We start from the raw sequence: 21,694 nt of genomic DNA, 5'->3' as shown, positions 1-21,694 counted from the left end.
TGTGGTGGGAAACTCAGGGTTCCTCTCGAATTGCGACGGGTATCTTGGGGAGCCTCTTGAGTTGGAAAAAAGGAGTCAAGCTTCCTTTCGAGTTTCGAGGTGGATCTCAGGATTCCTCTTGAATCGCTGCAGGTAAATCAGGCCTCATCTCGGGTTGAGAGGGAGAATCTCGTGGTTTTTCTCCAGTTGCAGCGGGAAGCTCGGGTTTACTCTCAAATTGCAATGAGCATCTCAGGGAACCTATCGAGTTGAATCAGGGAAGTTATGCCTCCTTTAGAGTTGTGAGGGGGAATTCGGGATTCCTCTTGCGTCACTGCAGGGCAATCAGGCCTCATCTCAAATTGAGGCAGGAAACTCGGGGTTTCCCTCGAGTTTCGATGGGTCTCTCAGGGTTCCTCTCAAGTTGCAACAGAGATGTCAGGGAACCTCTCAAATTGTTTCAGTGGAGTCCGGCCTCTTTCGATTTGTGAGGGGAAACTCAGGATTCCTCTCAAGTCACTGCAGAGGAATTGCCCCTCATCTCAATTTGGGTGGGAATCTTGGGTTTCCTCTCCAGTGGCGATGGGGATCTCAGGGTTCCTCTCAAATTGCAACAGGGGAGTCAGGCCTCCTCTCACGTTGAGGCATGGAACTGTGGTTTCCTCTTGAGTTTTAAAAGCATTGCCAAGCTTCCTTTCGAGTTGAGGCAGGGAACTAGCTTTTTTTCTCGAGTTGCAACAGGTGAGTCATTCATTCTATGTGTTTTGAGTGGAATTTTGGAGTTCCATTCAAATCACTTCCAATTTGCCTTAATTCATAGACCTAATATTCCAGGTTCCAAGGCAATATTGCTCTTCACAGCATCAGATCTTGCTTCTATCACCAGTCACATCCACAACAGGGTATTGTTTTTGCTTTGGCTCCATCCCTTCATTCTTTCTGGAGTTATTTCTCCTTTGATCTCCAGGAGCATATTGGGCACCTACTGACCTGGGGAGCTCCTCTTTCAGTGTCCTATCATTTTGCCTTTTCATACTGTTCATGGGGTTCTCAAGGCAAGAATACTTAAGTAGTTTGCCATTCCCTTCTCCAGTGGATCACATTCTGTCAGACTTCTCCACCTTGACCTGCCCGTCTTGGGTGGCCCCACATAGCATGGATTAGTTTCATTGAGTTAGACAAGGCTGTGTCCGTGTGATTAGACTTACTAATTTTCTGTGATTATGGTTTGTGTGTCTGCCCTCTGATGCCTCTCACAATGCCCATCTCTGTCAGAATTTTCCACAGTTTATTGTGATCCACACAGTCAAAGGCTTTGGCATAGTCAATAAAGCAGAAATAGATGTTTTTCTGGAATCCTTTTCCTTTTTCCATGATCCAGTGGATGTTGGCAATTTGATCTCTGGTTCCTCTGCCTTTTCTAAAATCAGCTTGAACATCTGGAAGTTCACGGTTCACGTACTGCTGAAGCCTGGCTTGGAGAATTTTGAGCATTACTTTACTAGTGTGTGAGATGAGTGCAATTGTGTGGTAGTTTGAGCATTCTTTGGCATTGCCTTTCTTTGGGATTGGAATGAAAACTGACCTTTTCCAGTCCTGTGGCCACTGCTGAGTTTTCCAAATTTGCTGGCATATTGAGTGTAGCACATTCACATCATTGACTGTGTGGATCACAATAAACTGTGGAAAATTCTGAAAGAGATGAGAATACCAGACCACCTGACCTGCATTTTGAGAAACCTATATGCAGGTCAGGAAGCAACAGTTAGAACAGGACATGGAACAACAGACTGGTTCTGAATAGGAAAAGGAGTACATCAAGGCTGTATATTGCCACCCTGCTTATTTAACTTATATGCAGAGTACATCATGAGAAATGCTGGGCTGGAGGAAGCACAAGCTGGAATCAAGATTTCCAGGAGAAATATCAATAACCTCAGATATGCAGATGACACCATCCTTATGGCATAAAGTGAAGAGGAACTAAAAAGCCTCTTGATGACAGTGAAAAAGGAGAGTGAAAAAGTTGGCTTAAAGCTCAACATTCAGAAAACTAAGATCATGGCATCTGGTTCCATCACTTCATGGGAAATAGATGGGGAAACAGTGGAAACAGTGTCAGACTTTTTTTTTTGGGGGGGGGGGTGCTCCAAAATCACTGCAGATGGTGATTGCAGCCATGAAATTAAAAGACTCTTACTCCTTGGAAGGAAAGTTGTGACCAACCTAGATAGCATATTCAAAGGCAGAGATATTACTTTGCTGACAAAGGTCCGTCTAGTCAAGGGTATGGTTTTTCCAGTGGTCATGTATGGATGTGAGAGTTGGACTGTGAAGAAAGCTGAGCGCCAAAGAATTGATGCTTTTGAACTGTGGTGTTGGAGAAGACTCTTGAGAGTCCCTTGGAGTTCAAGGAGGTCCAGTCAGTCCATTCTGAAGATCAGTCCTGGGTGTTCATTGGAAGGACTGATGATAAAGCTGAAACTTCAATACTTTGGCCACCTCATGTGAAGTGTTAACTCATTGGAAAAGACTGTGATGCTGGGAGGAATTGGGGGCGGGAGGAGAAGGGGAAGACAGAGGATTAGATGGCTGGATGGCATCACCGACTCGATGGACATGAGTTTGAGTGAACTCCAGGAGTTGGTGATGGACAGGGAGGCCTGGCATGCTGAAATTCATGGGGTCACAAACAGTTGGACACTACTGAGAGACTGAACTGAACTGAACTGATTCAAATCACTGCAGGGAATCAGATCTTATGTCGAGTTGAAGTGGAACTCAGTGTTCTTGCAACTTGCAGCAGGAAACAGGGGGTTCCTCTCAAGTTTTGATGGCTATCTTGGGATTCCTCTAAAGTGGCAACAGGGGAGTCAGGACTCCTGTCGAGTTGAGGTGGGGAACTCTTGGCTCCTCTCAAGTTGCACCAGGGGAATCGGGCCTCCTCTCAAGATGCAACAGAAACTCGCGGTTCCTCTCAAGTTGCAATCAGGATCTTCGGTTTTCTCTCAAGGTGCAATAGGGATATCGGGATTCCTCTTGAGTAGGAAATGGGAGTCAGGCCTCTTCTCGCATTACAACATGGAAATCCGATTACTTCTCGAGGTGTAAAAGGGGTGTCAGGCCTCTTATCGATTGAGGTGGGTCGGGGTTTCTTTCAAGTTGTGGCGGGAACCTCAGGGTTTGCTTCGAGTTGTGATGGGGAACTAGGGAAACCTCTTGAGTCAAAGCAGGGCATTTGGGCCTCATCTCAAGATGAGGTAGGGGAACATGGGGTTCTTCTCCCATTGCGGCTGGAAACTCGGGGTTTCTCTTGAGTTGCAATGGGTTCTCCTGGAACATTTTGACTTGCCAAAAGGGAGTGAAGTATCCTTTCGAGTAGCAAGGGGGAACTAGGGATTCCTCTCGCATCGCTGCAGGGTTTATTCGGACTCCTCTCGTGTTGAGGTGGGAAACTCGGGACTCCACTCGAGTTGCGACGGGGATTTTGGTGTTTGAGTTGTGACAGGGATCTCAGGGAACCTCTCGAGTTGCCTCAGAGGAGTAAGGTCTGCTTTCAAGTTGCCTAGGGGAACTTGGGATTCCTCTGGAGTCGCTGCCAGGGAATCAGGCTTCATCTCAAGTTGAGGTGGGAAACACAGTGTTCCTCTCCAGTTGCCATGGGGATCTTGGGGTTCCATCTGAGTTGCTGCAGGGGAATCAGGCCTTATCTCGAGTTGAGGGGGAACTCGGTGTCCTTTTGACTTGCGATGGGAAACACGGGGTTCCTCTCGAGTTGCGATTGGGATCTGTAGATAGCTTTCGAGTGGCAACAAGGGAGTCAGGACTCCTCTCGAGTTGAGGTGGGGAAGTCATGTTTCCTCTCGAGTTGCAGCAGGGGAGTTGGGCCTCCTCTCAAGTTGTAGCAGAGACTTGCTTCAGGGAGTTCAGCTTCGAGTTGCTTCAGGGAGGTCAGGCCTCCTTTCGTGTTTTGGAGGGAACTCAAGATTCTTTTTGAGTCCTGTAGATGAATCTGGCCTCATCTCGAGTTGAGGCAGTAACTCGGGGTTCTTCTCTAGTTGTGACGACCATCTCAGGGTTCCTCTCAAGTTGCAACAGGGATCTCAGGGACCCTCTTGAGTTGCCTGAGTGGAGTCAGACTTCCTTTTGAGTTTCAAGGGGAAACTTGGGGTTCCTCTCAAGTTGCTACAGGGGTTATCAGGCCTTATCCTTTGTTGAGGTGGGAAACTTGGTGTTCCTCTCAAGTTGTGATGGAGATCTTGGGGGTTTTCTCGAGTTGCAATGGGGATCTCAGAGAACCTCTCGAGTTGCCTTAGGGGAGTCAGGCCTCTTTTCTAGTTGCCTGGAGGCACTTGGGATTCCTCTGGAGTCTCTGCCGGGGAATCGGGCCTGATCTCAAGTTGTGGGAAACTCGGTGATCCTCTCCAGTTGCCACGGGGATCTTGGAGTCCCTGTGGAGTAGCAACAGGGGAGTCAGGACTCCTCTCGCATTGAGTCATGGATCTCTGATTTGCTTTCGTGTTGTAAAAGGGCTATTAGGCCTCATTTCCTATTGAGGTACAGAATATGACTCAGAGTTCCTTTAGAGTTGTGGTGGAGAGTCCTTTTGAGTTTCAGTGGGGCAAATCCTCTTGTAGCAAAGTTCAAGTGGTCCCTGTATAAGTGCAATGTGTGGTAGGCTTCTCTCTAGATGGGGCATGGGCTCCACTCTAATTACAGTCGTGATCTGCCCTTTATTTGCTGGGGTCAGCTCGTCTCTAGTTGTCATTTGCAGTCATCTCTATCACGACCCAGATAATCACGATGGTGTGATCACTGACCTAGAGCCAGACATCTTGGAATGTGAAGTCAAGTGGGCCTTAGAAAGCATCACTACGAACAAAGCTAGTGGAGGTGATGGAATTCCAGTGGAGCTCTTTCAAATCCTGAAAGATGGTACTAAAGTGTTGGGGGCTGGCGTGAGGCACTCCACCCATGGCAAAGGTCATGAGGAAGGAGGCTCGACATACGCAAAGGCGGGATCGAGCCTCAGGAGTCCCCCTGGAAATCCTCGAGCATCTACCCCCATAATCAGAGCCTGCCTACTTTACTACTTTGTGCTCTCACCTACACCTCTGGCTTTACGGGGGGCTGTCCCCCACCACCTCTTTCGGAGAAGGAGTTAACTTAGAACTCCAGTTAATAAAAACTCCTGGGCGTGATAGGAGTGTTTCAACCTACAAACTCCTCTGAAGGTTCTCTAGCCTGCCTGACAGGCTTGTCCGGCCACATGTGATTGCTCACAGCCTCCCAACTGTGAGAGGCACGAGATGCTTTAAACCTTCTAAAAACAGGTTCTTTAGAAAAGTTAGAAAATTATTAGTATAAGTATAATGGGCTGATTAGAAATTGTATTGGTGAAGGGTTTTTTCATTTGTTGAGCCAATGTTTGTTGCTAAGTCTCCATATCCCCTACCCTTACACACATTAATGAATATATAAAAGAAATAAGTATTAACCTTTGATATAAATCACGTTAGACCTTAGGCTAAGTAAATTCTTTCCTTAACTAAAACCCACTACACCCTCACCCTATAGGAATGTAACTTTATTTGGGTGGCGTCTGTTTTAAGAATAATCACCCCTGGAGAAATAAGTGTCCTGGTTGACTGACCGCTGTCACAAGGAGAGGGTCGTAAATTGTCAGCAGGCCCCCTGGCCAGAAGATGATGTAACACCCCTAAGACCTCTGTATACATTTGTATGAAGCACCTGACTTTGATAAAAGTCAGGACTGCTGACCCCGCGTGACTTTTGCATAACATCTCAGTGTATAAAAGTAGACCATGGAAAATAAAGAATTGGGATCAGTTCCTCGAAAGACTGGTCTCCCCATGTCTCTCTCTCGCTCTGGCTGAGTCTCCATCTGGAGCGTGGAACCCACCATGCTTACTAATTATGCCTGGGCTTCTAAGATCCGACCGGGGAGGCCTCAGTGTCTCTTCTCCTTCGGGAGAACGGAAGGACGCCTGTGGCCTACGTAAGTGGTACAAACTTCTTGTCTTGAAGTTTTATTGGTCCCCTGCATAAACCAAGCTACTCAGCCTCTTTTCTCCACTGAATTTTCCTACTGAGCTATCCTCATTCTATTACTCTTTATATCCTTAATTAACGTTTAATTAAGCAGTTGTTTCCTGACCCTCGCCTACGCCATCTCTCCTTCGAATACCCTGGATCAGCTGGGGCTGGACCCCGGCAGGTGGCGCCTGAGACAGGATACTCGAAGGTAAGCTCCCAGCAATTAGGGTCATCAGCCCTATTGCCCCCCCTTCTCGGAACAACTGGGTCATCAGCCCTCTTGTTCCCCCACGGAGCAGTTTGGGTCATCAGCCTACTGTTCCTCCCCCGGAACAATCTGGGTCATCAGCCCTATTGTTCTTCCAGTGTTCGGGATGGCTAGGACCCCACTCAAGGGTGCCGCGGACCCCCCTGTAGGATAGACAGGGCGAGAGGAGTGGGAAGTGTTGAAAGTGTTGAAGAGTTAGAGAGAAAAAACGGTTTCTAAAAAGGCTGACAAGAAAGGCCTGATCTTTTGATAGCTAAAAGCAAAATCGTCTATTATACTTAACTTTCTGACATGGTTAACACTGAAACTAAGAACGCCAACTGTTTATACAAGTAATCTTGAAACTGTTAAAGAGGCTACTGTTAATTTAGATACTTGGGTGAAGGTAAAAAGAAAAAAAACAACAACTAAAAACTTATCCTATAAATATGATTAAAAATGTTCTGGACCCCCGTCATGAGGCTGTGGGATAACCTATGGGAGAGGCTATAGCGGTGGATGGTAGTGGGTCTCCACCTTCTGCGCAGATCATATTTTCTGCCATTGACAAGGAAAAGGAGAGACTGTGCTCTGCCTCCCGAGGAGTGAGAGGGCTTACAGGACGCTGCGGCCGGGCGCCCTGGTGAGCCCCCTCTTCCTCTACACAAACCTTTAAAAATTTATCCAACAATTTCTGATTTAAGGCGACTACTCCACCTCCACTTTCACCTCCCAGGGCCTAAGAATTCCCCAGTTTACATCCAAAGCCTCCCAGAGCATTGCCTAAGGTTGAAAAAGATTAAAAGTTTTCTTTTAAACAAAGGAGCTTTTAAAGAATACACAATATACAGAGCCTGCTCCTTGCAAAAAACCCCCTCAGGGGGGCCTCACCCAAGCAAAAAAAAAAAAAAGAGAGAAAAAGAAAAAGAAAAAAGTGAAAAAGAAAAAAGGAAAGAAAATAGAGAAAGATCTAAAGATAAAAAAAGAACTAAAGAGTGAAAAGGAGAGAGGAACGGAGGAATAAGGAATCAGGGAACGCAGCAAGATAGAAAAAGGAAAAAAGGAAGTTAGAAAAAGAGATACATAAAAAAAGAGAGGGAGGGAGAGAGAGAGAAAGAAAGTAAGAAGGAAAAAGGGGGAATGAAAGAGGGAAACAGGAAGGAAATTATAGAAAATAAAAGAGAAAAAAAGAGAAAGGAAAGAAGATAGAGTGAGGGAAAGAAAACTTGAGAAAGATTTAGAGAAGAAGGAAAAAAAATCAGCAGAGGAGAGAGGAGAGGACTTACAGGACACTGTGGCCAGATGCCCTGGCGAGCTACCTCCCCCTCTGCGCAAACCTTTACAAAAACTTATCCACCACTTTCTGATTTGGGGCCATAGCCACCACCTCCGTTTGCGCCTTCCAGGGCCCAAGAGTTCCCCACTTTGCCCCCAAAACCTCTCAAAGTGTTGCCTAAGCCTGAAAAAGATAAAAAGTTTTTTAAACAGCGGAGCTTTTAAAACAGACTGCATGCACAATATGCAGAGCGTGCTCCTTGGAGAAAACCCCCTCAGGGGGGTCTCACCCAGGCTAAGAGAAAAACCGTAAGGGGATTTAGCAACAATATTAACCCTTGACAAGCCGGTTACTCCAATTCCAATGGGAGTGGCTGGCCCCCTACCTGAGGGCATTGTAGGACTTGTGCTAGGGTGTAGCTCGCTTTCTGAAAAAAAAAAAGAAAGAAAGAAAGAAAGAAAAAAAAAAGAGAGAGAGAAAAGAAAAATTTCGGTGGTGCATGGTGTAGTAGATTCTGATTATATTGAGAAATGAAAATTTTGACCTCACTGCCTACTAAAACTGTGCAAATTAATAAAGGTCAAAGAGTAACACAGTTTTTGCTTTTACCTTAGTATCAGACAGGAAAAAAACTTGACTTCTCAGGCTAGGAGCCACAGAGTATTTGGATTTAGTGATCTAGCCTTTTGGGTGCAGGAAATTACAGCTCCAAGGCCTTTAAAAGATCTTTTAATTCAAGAAAATAAAATGTCAGGGCTATTAGACACAAGAACAGACATCTCTTAACATTGCTGGAAAAAACTGGCCCAGTTCCTGGCCCCCGCATACTACTGAAAATGAGTTGGTGAGATTAGAGAAAGTGGTATGCAGGGTGGGAATGCTGTAGAAAAAAAGGTGAGGGAGAGTTTAAAACCTTGAGGAGTAGTGAGTTCCCCATTGCTGGAAGTATTCAAGCAAAGATTAGATGGTTGCTTGTCATCTAAAAGGCTATAGACCAGATTTAGGTTACAAAATGATAACTGGAAAAGCTTATAAAGATGTTGTACAACACCTCTTTACTTGCTTCTCATATTTAAGTCTGCCGAAAGTTTTAAAAACTGCCCCTTTGAAGCGGAGAGATTGTTTACTAACTTTAAATGATTTCCAAAAATTATTAGGGGACATTAATTGGATACGCCCACATTTAAAACTGACTACTGCAGATTTAAAGCCTTTGTTTGATTACTTAAAAAGCGATCCTAATTCCAGTTCTAAGCAAAAGTTGACTAAGACGACAGACGGCTCTTGTTAAAGTAGATGAGACTTTAAATGATCAGTTAATTAGGATTAATATTACCAAAAGATGAGGTTAAATTATTCTTGCCACAAAACACACACCTACAGGGTGCTTGTGACAAAAAGGCCCGTTGGTTCCATCTACCAGTGACCCCAAGAAAAATAGTTTTATCTTATCCCAGCTTGGTGGCACAATTAATTATAAAAGGAGGAAAAAAGAAGTGTGGAACTTTTTAGAAAAGAAGTAGCAAATATAGTAATTCCATTCAATAAGGATCAACTACAAGGCTTTTACAAAATAGTGATGATTGGCAAGTTGCCCTGATAGATTTCAGGGGTCAAATTTTGTTTCATTTGCCCTCAAGCCCCCATAGTAGTTAAAAGCTCAAAAATGTTAGATTGGAAGTTTGAGGATACCTGTGAAACTTTCCAACCCTATGTAGTTCCTACACTCCCCTTTACCCTATGGGGGAGGGACGTGCTGTCTCAAATAGGAGATACTCAGAGAAGGGTTTTCTCAATTTCTTAGTTATCAACAGACAGTACAATTAACAATACTATATATATTATTATAAATACATAATATAAATATATTTGCCTAATTGCAGTTTGCCTAATTAGATATGGGTATAAATAAAATATAATAAAGGTATACATAATTCTATTTATAGATCTATACTTAATTAATTTGTATATAATTAATATGTATACTATATATGCATATTATATATATACTATATAATTAAATATATATTGTAGTGATATAATGTGTGTGTGGCTGATATTAATTGGTATGGATTGATGCTGTGATGATATATGTTCTATATACTGTATAATTATATATGTGTGACATGTATTATTACAGTATATTGGTTTGTGTTGGTTGGTATTAGCTGTGTATGTGTTGTATTGCTGTAATATATATTAATTAACATATTATAAAGATTAATTCAAGTATATTGATTTATATATATTATATGTCAATAAGTTTATACTTGTTGCCATATATAAATACATTTTGCATTTAGGCATATCTGTATACCAAAATGAGGTAAGGATTTTATACATTTATTATTTAAATTTATAGAGACCTAAACTAAACATTAGACCTAAATTAACATATCCCTAAATTTATGTTGCTAAAATGTAAATTTTAAAAATTTAAAAAATTAAATTGACAACTGCTTGACAATTCTTTTACCATAAAACCCCCATAGGTGTAATTGAGATAGCCAGACAAAAAATTGGTTTTATGGCAAAACGGCCCCCTAGAGTGGGTCCATCTTCCCGCTCAAACTAAAAAAGTAGCGGCTTCTTATCCAGAATTGATAGCTACTTTGATATTAAAAGAAAAAAGCGGAACATTAAATTATTTGGTAAAGAGACACCAGAAATTGTAATTCCATATAATAAGAAACAACTTGATGCTCTTCTAATGTTTGAAAATTGGCAGATTGCTATAGGAAACTATTTTCGTCAAATTTTTGCATCATTTACCTTCACATGTTTTGTTGAATTTTATATCCAGACATCCAGTTATTTTTCCTGTCAGATGTAAACAATCTCCTATTCCAAATGCTCAGATAATTTTTACTGACGGGTCAGCAAATGGTAAAGCCTCCATAGTCACTAAAAATCACCAAAAGGTTTTAGAAACACGGGAAACTTCAGCTCAAAGAGCTGAGATAACAACAGTCATAGAGGCTTTTGCTATGTTTGCAGATGAGGAATTTAACCTTTATTCTGATTCTCAGTATATTGTCAGGTTGTTTCCACACATTGAAACTGCGGTTTTGCCTGAAAATAAAACTACCATATTTCATTTGTTAAGTAATTTACAGCAACAAATTTGGAAAAGAAATAAAATATTTTTTATTGGACACATTCGGGCTCATTCCAGATTGCCCGGCCCTTTAAATGCCTTTAATGACTTGGCTGACTTGTTAACCAGAAATACAGTGGCTACGGCGATTGAGGAAGCCAGAGCCTCCCACTTACTTCATCATCAAAATGCTACTGCTTTAAGATATCAATTCCAAATTCCCAGAGAAACTTCTAGGGAGATTGTGTGCTCTTGCTTACACTGCCCCACTGTTTATAATAGTTTACCTATGGGAGTTAATCCTCGCGGTCTCAAACCTAACGTACTCTGGCAAATGGATGTAACTCACGTCTCTTCATTTGGAAAACTTTCCTTTGTTCATGTAACTGTAGATACCTTTTCTCATGTTATTATTGCAACTGCTCGTACCGGAGAGGCAGTTAAAGATGTGATACAATATCTCTTTACTTGTTTTTCATATTTGGGCCTGCCAAAAGCTCTGAAAAACTGACAACGCTCCTGCTTACACTTCTAAGTCTTTTCAGAAATTTTGTATAAAGTTTCAAATTAAACATAATACTGTCATCCCTTATAATGCCCAGAGACAGGCCATTGTTGAAAGAGCGCATCAAATATTAAAAATCCAAATTCAAAAACTAAAAGAAGGGGAGTTTAAGTATAGCTCTCCCCATCAAATCTCCCCATCAAACATGCTCTTTTCGTAATAAATATTCTAAATACTGATCTGGCTGGAACTACTGCAATGCTTCGTCATTGGTGCCTAGAGCAATTAAATGCAAAACCATCAGTCAAATGGAAGGACCTCTTCTCAGGACAATGGGAGCGTCCTGACCCATTATTAACTAGCGGTCGAGGATGTGCTTGTATTTTTCTACAGGACGCAGATTCACCAATTTGGGTTCCAGACAGGCCAGGTTCGTGGCGCGCATTCGCTCGCCCCGCCCACCAGGCAGCTCTCGCCTCCGCACCTCCAGCCTCGCCCTGCACCCTCCTCGCTGCACCCCATGACCTAGAGCAAAGAAGTTTGTGCAGCAAGTGAGGGCCAGAGAGGAGAGCGCACCCGCAAAGTGCCATCCAGACCAGCGCGGCGCCCGCCAGCAGGGGAGACAAGATAAACATCGAGATCCCAGCGAGACTGACAGGGCTGCTGCAGCGTGAACTCCAACCAAAAAATAATTCTACTTATTCTGTTTTAGCTTGTCTACCCTTGCCTTATGTTTTTCTTTTTACTAATGACTCCAAGAAACTCAATACACGTATGAATTATTCAGGTGGACCTAACGTGGTAACTTGTGAACAATGTATGCTTTCATCTTGTTTAAACCCTCAATGTAATGTTTGCTCCTTTGTGGTGTTACAACGCCCATCCTATCTTATGGTGCCTATATGATAGCTATGGTCTTGCTGTGTTACAACAACTGCAGGATTTAATGCGATCGCGAAGGTTTGTGGGCCTACTTATTTTAGGAATATCAGCTTTAATAGCAGCAATTAGTTCTGTTACTGCGGCAGCAATATCATTGACTCAACAAGTGCATACTGCCCAATATGTTGATACCATGTCTAAAAATGTTTCTTTAACTCTAGCAATTCAGGAAGCTATAGATAGGAAATTAGAGATGAGAGTAGACGCCTTAGAAGAAGCAATTATGCATATTGGGACTGAGTTACAGGCTTTAAACGTGAAGATGGCTTTGACATGCCACGCTGATTACAGGTGGATATGCGTGACATCTTTGAAGGTAAACGAGACAGATTATGAATGGGAAAAGATTAAAAATCATATCTCAGGTGTTTGAAATAGTTCTGATATTGGCCTGGACTTAGGGAAACTTCATAATCAAATACAGACCTTGGAACACTCTCGACTGGATTTTACTGCCGCTGGAGCAGCTAATGACTATTTTCATACCTTCTCTAACTTTATTTCTGGAAAAAATATTCTGTCTAATATACCTAGTTATGCTGTCGTTGGTGCTCAAATCCTACTTCTCATAAACATTCTTCCTTGTATTGTCAGGATTCTTCGGCAGAGCATTCGGAAGCTCACGACTGAGCTGCATCTGGCTGTTTTAAGAAATAAAAAAGGGGGAGATGTTGGGGGCCGGCGTGAGGCACTCTGCCCATGGCAAAGGTCATGAGGAAGGAGGCTAGACATACGCAAAGGCGCGGGATCGAGCCTCAGGAGTCCCCCTGGAAATCCTCGAGCATCTACCCCCATAATCAGAGCCTGCCTACTTTACTACTTTGTGCTCTCACCTACACCTCTGGCTTTATGGGGGGCTGTCCCCCACCACCTCTTTCGGAGAAGGAGTTAACTTAGAACTCCAGTTAATAAAAACTCCTGGGCGTGATAGGAGTGTTTCAACCTACAAACTCCTCTGAAGGTTCTCTAGCCTGCCTGACAGGCTTGTCCGGCCACATGTGATTGCTCACAGCCTCCCAACTGTGAGAGGCACGAGATGCTTTAAACCTTCTAAAAACAGGTTCTTTAGAAAAGTTAGAAAATTATTAGTATAAGTATAATGGGCTGATTAGAAATTGTATTGGTGAAGGGTTTTTTCATTTGTTGAGCCAATGTTTGTTGCTAAGTCTCCATATCCCCTACCCTTACACACATTAATGAATATATAAAAGAAATAAGTATTAACCTTTGATATAAATCACGTTAGACCTTAGGCTAAGTAAATTCTTTCCTTAACTAAAACCCACTACACCCTCACCCTATAGGAATGTAACTTTATTTGGGTGGCGTCTGTTTTAAGAATAATCACCCCTGGAGAAATAAGTGTCCTGGTTGACTGACCGCTGTCACAAGGAGAGGGTCGTAAATTGTCAGCAGGCCCCCCGGCCAGAAGATGATGTAACACCCCTAAGACCTCTGTATACTTTTGTATGAAGCACCTGACTTTGATAAAAGTCAGGACTGCTGACCCCGCGTGACTTTTGCATAACATCTCAGTGTATAAAAGTAGACCATGGAAAATAAAGAATTGGGATCAGTTCCTCAAAAGACTGGTCTCCCCATGTCTCTCTCTCGCTCTGGCTGAGTCTCCATCTGGAGCACAGAACCCACCATGCTTACTAATTATGCCTGGGCTTCTAAGATCCGACCGGGGAGGCCTCAGTGTCTCTTCTCCTTTGGGAGAACGGAAGGATGCCTGTGGCCTACGTAAGTGGTGCAAGCTTCTTGTCTTGAAGTTTTATTGGTCCCCTGCGTAAACCAAGCTACTCAGCCTCTTTTCTCCACTGAATTTTCCTACTGAGCTATCCTCATTCTATTACTCTTTATATCCTTAATTAACGTTTAATTAAGCAGTTGTTTCCTGACCCTCACCTACGCCGTCTCTCCTTTGAATACCCTGGATCAGCTGGGGCTGGACTCCGGCACTAAAGTGCTGCACTCAGTATGCCAGCACATTTGGAAAACTCAGCTGTGGCCACAGGACTGGAAAAAGTCAGTTTTCATTCCAATCCCAAAGAAAGGCAATGCCAAAGAATGCTCAAACTACCACACAATTGCACTCATCTCACACAGTAGTAAAGTAATGCTCAAAATTCTCCAAGCCAGGCTTTAGCAATATGTGAACTGTGAACTTCCTGATGTTCAAGCTGGTTTTAGAAAAGGCAGAGGAACCAGAGATCAAATTGCCAACATCCACTGGATCATGGAAAAAGCAAGAGCATTCCATAAAAAACATCTATTTCTGCTTTATTGACTATGCCAAAGCCTTTGACTGTATGAATCACAATAAACTGTGGGAAATTCTGAAAGAGATGGGAATACCAGACCACCTTATCTACCTCTTGAGAAATTTGTATGCAGGTCAGGTAGCAACAGTTAGAACTGGACATGGAACAACAGACTGGCTCAAAATAGGGAAAGGAGTACATCAAGGCTGTATATTGTCACCCTGTTTATTTAACTTATATGCAGAGTACATCATGAAAAATGCTGGATTGGAAGAAGCACAAGCTGGAATCAAGATTTCCAGGAGAAATATCAATAACCTCAGATATGCAGATGACACCACCCTATGGCAGAAAGTGAAGAGGAACTAAAATGCCTCTTGATGAAAATGAAAGAGGAGAGTGAAAAAGTTGGCTTAAAGCTCAACTTTCAGAAAATGAAGATCATGGCATTTGGTCCCATCACTTCATGGGAAATAGATGGGGAAACAGTGGAAACAGTGTCAGACTTTATTTTTCTGGGCTCCAAAATCACTACAGATGGTGACTGCAGCCATGAAATTAAAAGCTGCTTACTCCTTGGAAGGAAAGTTATGACCAACCTAGATAGCATATGCAAAAGCAGAGACATTACTTTGCTGACAAAGGTCCATCTACTCAAGGCTATGGTTTTTCCTGTGGTTATGTATGGATGTGAGAGTTGGACTGTGAAGAGGACTGAGTGCCGAAGAACTGATGCTTTTGAACTGTGATGTTGCAGAAGACTCTTGAGAGTCCCTTGGACTTCAAGGAGATCCAACCAGTCCATTCTAAAGGAGATCATCCCTGGGATTTCTTTGGAAGGAATGATGCTGAAGCTGAAACTCCAATACTTTGGCCACCTCATGCGAAGAGTTGACTCATTGGAAAAGACTCTGATGCTGGGAGGGATTGGGGGCAGGAGGAGAAGGGGACGACAGAGGATGAGATGGCTGGATGGCATTGCTGACTCGATGGACGTGAGTCTGAGTGAACTCTGGGAGTTGGTGAGGGACAGGGAGGCCTGGCGTGTGGCAATTCATGGGGTCGCAAAGAGTCGGACACGACTGAGCGACTGAACTGAACTGAACTAAGGTTGTGGCATGGGAACTCCTCTTTAATTGTGGTAGTTGGCTCCTCTCTAGATGAGGTAGAGACCTCTTCTCAAATTGGGAGGTGGGTGAACCCTCTATGATTGTAATGAGAAGGGGAAGTTTTTATAGTTGTGAAGTGCAGGAAGCTACTGTCTATTTGTGGTGGAAGTTGTGGGGGTGGGGGGCTCCTGCTTAGTTGTGGCATAAGGCCTCCTCTCTTGTCATAGTAGAGGGCTCTTCTCCAATTGCGGTGGGGCAGGTTCCTCTTGGGAAACCTCTGCCGTTGCATCAGGGCCTTGGGGCCTGTGTCCAGTTGGGATGGAGAACTCAGGGTTGCTCTCCAATCACTGCAGGGGAATCCGGCAACAACTTGAATTGAGGTGGAGATCTCTGGGGTCTTCTCGAGTTGTGGCCGGAAACTCGGTGTTTCTGTCGAGTTGTGACTGGGAACTTGGTAATTCTCTCGAGTTGCAATTAGTGAGACAGGCCTCTTCTTGAGATTCGAGGGGGAAGTCAGGATTCCTCTCAAGTGGAAGCATGGGAATCGGCCCTTATCTCGAGATGATGTAGAGAACATGGTGTTTTTCTCGAGTTGTGATGGGTATCTCGGGGCAAGACCTTGGGTTGAAAAAGGGAGTCAAACCACCTTTCGAGTTGCGTGGGGGGACTTGTGATTCATCACGAGTCACTGCAGGGGAATCGGGCCTCAATTTGTATTGGGGGAGGGGCGGTGAAACTCGGAGTTCCTCTTGAGTTGTGATGGCTATCTCAAGGTTCCTCTCAAGTTGTGATGAGGATCTCAAGGAACCTTGCGAATTCTCTCAGGGGAGTCAGGCTTACTTTCGAGTTGCAAGGGGAAAGTCACGATTCCTCTCAAGTCGCTGTAGGTGAATCAGGTGTCATCTTGAGCTGAGGCGGGAACCTCGGGGTTCCTCCCCAGTTGTGACAGGGATCTTGGGGTTCCTCTCAAGCTGCAACAGGGGAGTCAGGACTCTTCTCACATTGAGGCATGGGACTCCGATTTCCTCTCGAGTTGTAAAAGGGGTGTCAGGCCTCCTGTCGAGTTGCAGAGTGGAACTCAGGATTTTTCTTGAGTTGCCACAGGGGAGTCAGACCTCTCTTCGTGTTGTGAGGGGAAACTCGGGGTTCCATTCGAGTCACTGCAGGGGAGTCAGGCCTTACTTGTCTCGAGTTGAGGGGTAACTAGTTGTCCTTTCACCTTGTGGCTGGAAACTCATGGTTCCTCTTGAGTTGAGATGGGGATCTGAAGATACCTCTCGAGTGGCAACAGGGAAGTCAGGACTCCTCTTGAGTTTAGGTGAGGGACCTGTGTTTCCTCTTGAATTGCAGCATGGGAGTCAAGCCTTCTCTTGAGTTGCAGCAGAATCTCAGAGTTCTCTAGTTGTTCCTGGAAACACAGGGTTTACTGGAGAGTTGTCAAGGGGACTCAGAGCTCCTCTCCAGGTGCAGCAAGAAATCAGTGTTCCTCTGCTTTTGCAACACTCGATGCAGGATTCCACTGGAGTAATGGTGTGGATGTCAGGGTTCTTCTCAAACTAGGTTGGTACTCAGGGTTTCTGTCGACTTGTGGTGGGGCCTCCTGTTGAGTTCTCTTGGGGCAATTTTTCTCTAGCAGGGATGTGCAGGGTGGCTCCTGTCTTGTTGCAGTGACAGGCGGCTGCTCAATAGTTTTGACAAGGAACTACTCTATCATTGTGGTTGCAGTCAACTCAGAGTTGGGGGAGTTTCAAGTCTTTCTACTGGTGGTGTGCAAGCTTCTCTCTGCTTGTGGTATGAGGTTCGTCTGTATTAGCAGAAGAGGGGAGTCTCTCTGCGTGTAATGTCCAGTGGGCTCCTCTAAAGTTGTGGAGGGCTCCTCTTGAGGGGTGAGGCTGTGTCCTCTCTGGTTGGGGTGTGTGTGTCTCCATTGTGGAGGTCCTCTAGGCTTTTGGCACTATGGGTCCTCACTCCTATTCATGGGATTGCTGCTCTGTAGTTGTGAGGGCTTCCACTCGACTTCCTTCAGGGAGTTTGTCTCCATTGGAGGCAGAAAGTCTTCTGTCTAGGTGTAATATCCTGGTGAATACCTCTCTAGTTGTGCCTGGGGAATCCACTTCAGCTTTGGACAGAGAGGCCCTCCATCATTTGGTGTGGTGGCCCCTTTCCTTGTTCCAGCCTAGGGATCCTGTGAAATTGCAGTGGGGAATTTGGAGTACCTCTTGAGTTGCAGCATATTACTTTGGGTTCCTTTAAAGTTGTGGTTCAGACTCCTCTTGAGCTTCAGTGAGGCAGATCCTCTCTTGTAGCTATCTTCAAGTGGCCACTGTCTAAATTCAAGGTGCGAAGGCTACTCTAGATGCATCATTGTCTCCCCTATAATTGCAGTGGGAGTTCACTCTTTATTTGCTGTGGGTAGGCTCATCTCTAATTGTGGTTTTCAGCCACCTCGCTAGTTGTGGCAGGGGAAATCCTCTTTAATTGTGGTAGTTGGGCTCCTCTCTAGATGTGGTAGATTGCTCTTCTCAAATTGGGAGGTGACTGACTCCTCTATGGTTGTAATGAGAAGCAGTGCTTTTTCTGGTAGTGAAGTACAGGAAGCTACTGTCTCTTTGTGGCAGGGCAGGCCTCTTGCTTAGTTGTGGTATGGTGCTACCTCTCTGGTTGAGGTCGAGGGCTCTTCTCAAATTGGGGTCTGGTAGGCTCCTCTTGGGAATCCTCAGCAGTTGCATCTGGGTCTTGGGGCTCGTGTCGAGATGGGACGAGGAACTCGGGGTTCCTGTCGAGTCACTGCAGGGGAATCGGGCCACATCTCAAATTGAGGCAGGGAACACATATGCGGTTCTCCTCGAATTGTGGTGGGAAACTCGGGGTTTCTCTTGAGTTGCGATGTGCAATTCAGGGATTCTCTCGAGTTGTGGCGAGTATCTTGGCGACCTCTAGAGTTTCAACAAGGGAGTCAGACCTCCTTTCGTTTTATGACTGGAAACTCGTGATTCCTCTAGAGTAGAAGCAGGGGAATTGGGCCTCATCTCGAGATGTGGTGGGGAACATGGAGTTCTTCTTGAATTAAGGCACGAAACTCGGGGTTTCTCTCAAATTGTGATGTGAATTTGGGGGAATCTCTCATGTTGAAAAAAGGAAGTCAAACCTCATTTCAAGTTGTGATGGGGAACTCGGGATTGCTCTAGAGTCTCTGCAGGGGAGTTGGGCCTCATCTCAGGTTGAGGTGGGATCTCATGGTTTTTCTCGAGTTGTGGTAGAAAATTCAGTATTCCTCTCGAGTTGCAAAGGGAACCTCAGGGAACCTCTCAAATTGCCTCAGGGAAGTGAGGCCTCCTTTCCAGTTGCATGGGTGAACTCGGGATTCCTCTCGAGTTGCAATGGACATCTTGGTGTTCCTCTCAAGTTGAGACGAGGATCTCAGGGAACCTCTCCATTTGCCTCAGGGGAGTCAGGTCTCCTTTGAGTTGAGAAGCAGAACTCAGGATTCTTCTCAAGTTGAAACAGGGGAATTGGGCCTCATCTCAGTTTGAGGAGGGATCTCATGGTTTTTCTTGAGTTGTGGCGGTAAGCTCGGGATTCCTTTCAAGTTGCAATGGGGATCTCAGGGAACCTTTTGAGTTGCCTCAGGGGAGTCAGTTGCGAGGGGGAACTCGGTGTTTGTCTCCAGTTACGATAGGGATCTCGAGGCTCCTATAGAGCTTCAACAGGGGAGTCATGCCTTGTCTCGTGTTGAGGTATGGGACTCCACTTTCCTCTCAAGTTGTAAAAGGGGTGTCAGGCCTCCTGTCGAGTTCAGGAGGGGAACTTGGGCTTTTTCAAGAGGTGCAACAGGAGAGTCAGACCTCCCTCTGTGTTGTGAGGGGAAACTCGGGGTTCCATTCGAGTCGCTGAATGGCAATCTGGCTGTATCTCTAGTTGAGGGGGAATTTGGTGTCCTTTCGACTTGCGGCAGGAACTGCGGGGTTCCTCTTGGGTTTCAATAGCTGAGACAGGCCTCCTCTTGAGGTGCGAGGGGAAAGCTGGGATCGCTCTCTAGTTGAAGCAGGGACATCAGCCCTCATCTCCAGATGAGGTGGGGAACATGGTGCACTTACAACTTGAGCAGGATCTTAGGGTTCCTTTCCAGTTGTGACAGGTATCTTGGGGAACCTCTGATGTTGCATAAAGGGAGTCAAGCTGCCTTTTGAGTTGCAAGGGGATATGCGGGACTGTTCTCCAGTCACTGCAGGGTAACCGGGCCTCATCTCGCGCTAAGGGGGGAATCTCGTGGTGTTCCTCGAATTGCAGTGGGAAGTTTGGTGTTCCTCTCGAGTTGAGACGGGGACCTCAGGGAACCTCTTGTGTTGCCTCAGGGAAGTCAGGCCTCCTTTCAAGTTGTGAGGGGAACCTCAGGATTCCTTTTGAATCACTGCAGGGGAATAGGGCCTCATCTCGAGTAGATGCAGGAAACTCAAGATTCCTCTCCAAGTGTGACAGGGATCTCGGGGTTCCTATCGAGTTTCAACAGGGGAGTCAGGCCTCATCTTGTGTTGATGCATGGAACTTCTCTTTCTTCTATAGTTGTAATAGGGGTGTCAGGCCTCCTGTCGAGTTGAGGTGGGGAACCAGGTTATTTCTAGAGATGCAACAGGGGATTCAGACCTCCCTTCGTGTTTTGAGGGCAAACTCGGGATTCCATTTGAGTCTCTGCAGTGGAATCAAGCCTTATCTCGAGTTGAAGGGGACATTGGTGTCCTTTCCACCTCCAGCAGGAACCTTGGCATTCCTCTTGAAGTGCAAATGGTGAGACAGGCCTCCTCCTGAGTCTGAGGGGAATGTCAGGATTCCTCTTGAGTTGAAGCTGGGGAATCGGCCTTCATCTCCAAATGAGGTGGGAAACACGGCGCTCTTCTTGAGTTGTGGCGGGAAACTCAAGTTTCCTCTCGAGTTGTGATAGGTACTTTGGAGTTGCATAAAGGAAGTCAAGTTTCCTTTTGAGTTGTGAGGGAACTCGGGATTGCTCTCAAGTCACTGCAGGGGAATCAGGCCTCATCTTGCATTGAGAGGGGAATCTCACTGTTTTTCTCAAGTTGCAGTGGGAAGATTTGGGTTCCTCTTGAGTTGTGACAGAGACCTCTGGGAACCTTTCATGTTGCCTCAGGGAATTCAGAACTCCTTTCAATTTATGAGGGGCACCTTGGGATTCCTCTCGAGTCGATGAAGGGGAATAGATCCTCATCTCGAGTTGAGCCAACAAACTCAGGGTTCCTCTTCAGTTTCAACGGGGATTTAGAGGTTCCAATCAATTTCAACAGGGGAGTCAGGCCTTATCTCATTTTGAGGCATGGAACTCCACTTTCCTCCCAAGTTGTAAAAGGGGTGTCAGGCCTCTTGTCGAATTCAGGCAGGGAACTTGTGCTTTTTCTAGACATGCAACAGGGGAGTCAGACCTCCCTTCATGTTGTGAGGGGATACTCAGGGTTCCATTCCAGTCAGTTCAAGGGAATCAGGCCTTATATTGAGTTGAGGAGGACCTCAGTGTCCTTTCGACCTTCAGCAGGAAATGCGGGGTCCCTCTCGAGTTTCAACAGGTGAGACAGGTCTCTTGTTGAGTTGGGAGGGGAACGTCAGGATTACTCTCTAGTCAAAGCAGGGGAATCGGCCCTCATATCTAGATTAGATGGGGAACACGGGTCTCGAGTTGTGGTGGTGAACTCGGGGTTCCTCTAGAGTTGCAATGGGTATCTCGGTGAACCTCTTGAGTTGCATAAAGGGAGTCAAGCCTCCTTTCGAGTTTCGAGAGGAAACTCAGAATTGCTCTTGAGGTGCTGCAGGGATAAAAGGGCCTCATTTCGGGTTGAGGAGGGAATCTCATGGTTTTTCTTGAGTTGAGGTGGGAAGCTTGGGGTTCTTTTTGAGTTGTGACGGGGACCTCAGGGAAGCTCTGTGTTGCCTAAGGGAAGTCAAGTACCTTTCGAGTTGTGAGGGGGAGCCCAGGATTGCGCTCTAGTCACTGCAGGAGAATTGGGCCTTGTCTCACATTGAGGGCGGAATCTTTTGGTGTTTCTTGAGTTGTGGCGGGAAGCTTTGGTTTCCTTTTGACTTGCTACCAGGACCTCAGGGAACCTCTCATGTTGCCTCAGAGAAGTCAGACCTGTGTTCAAGTTTCCAGGGGCACCTCGGGATTCCTTTCATTGAGCTGCAGGGGAATAGGGCCTCATCTTGAGCTGAGG

The 21,694-nt window shown here is 45.3% G+C and overlaps 1 pseudogene; it reads right to left on the bottom strand.

Moving 5' to 3' along the window:
• Positions 1-11,519: 11,519 nt before the first annotated feature.
• The window catches only part of LOC123331467, a 29,833-nt pseudogene continuing 19,658 nt past the window's right edge, over positions 11,520-21,694 (bottom strand).

This window comes from Bubalus bubalis, chromosome 23 (assembly GCF_019923935.1).
Source record: "Bubalus bubalis isolate 160015118507 breed Murrah chromosome 23, NDDB_SH_1, whole genome shotgun sequence".
In the NCBI taxonomy this organism is placed as follows: Eukaryota; Metazoa; Chordata; class Mammalia; order Artiodactyla; family Bovidae; genus Bubalus; species Bubalus bubalis.
Note: the sequence above shows the minus strand (reverse complement) of the source record. Positions and strands in the feature narration are given on the sequence as shown.